We start from the raw sequence: 241 nt of genomic DNA, 5'->3' as shown, positions 1-241 counted from the left end.
ATGATTCTTGTAAAATCATTTTTTGTATCCCTCACCCATTTTCTCAAAATTTTGGCTAAAAATGCTGACTTGATTGGTCGTAAAATTTGAAAACTGAATTACGCAAAAACCATTCATTGTAAATACACAATTTTTTCACAGATTTATGTTTGCTTATAATATTTTTAAATTCATTGGTATTTTCCACTTTGGAAATGATTCAAGAACGAGATTTCAACGAGACTGAACGAGACTGAAAAGG

The sequence above is a fragment of the Mytilus edulis genome, chromosome 14 (assembly GCF_963676685.1).
Source record: "Mytilus edulis chromosome 14, xbMytEdul2.2, whole genome shotgun sequence".
Classification (NCBI taxonomy): Eukaryota; Metazoa; Mollusca; class Bivalvia; order Mytilida; family Mytilidae; genus Mytilus; species Mytilus edulis.
This window is presented reverse-complemented; position numbering follows the sequence as displayed.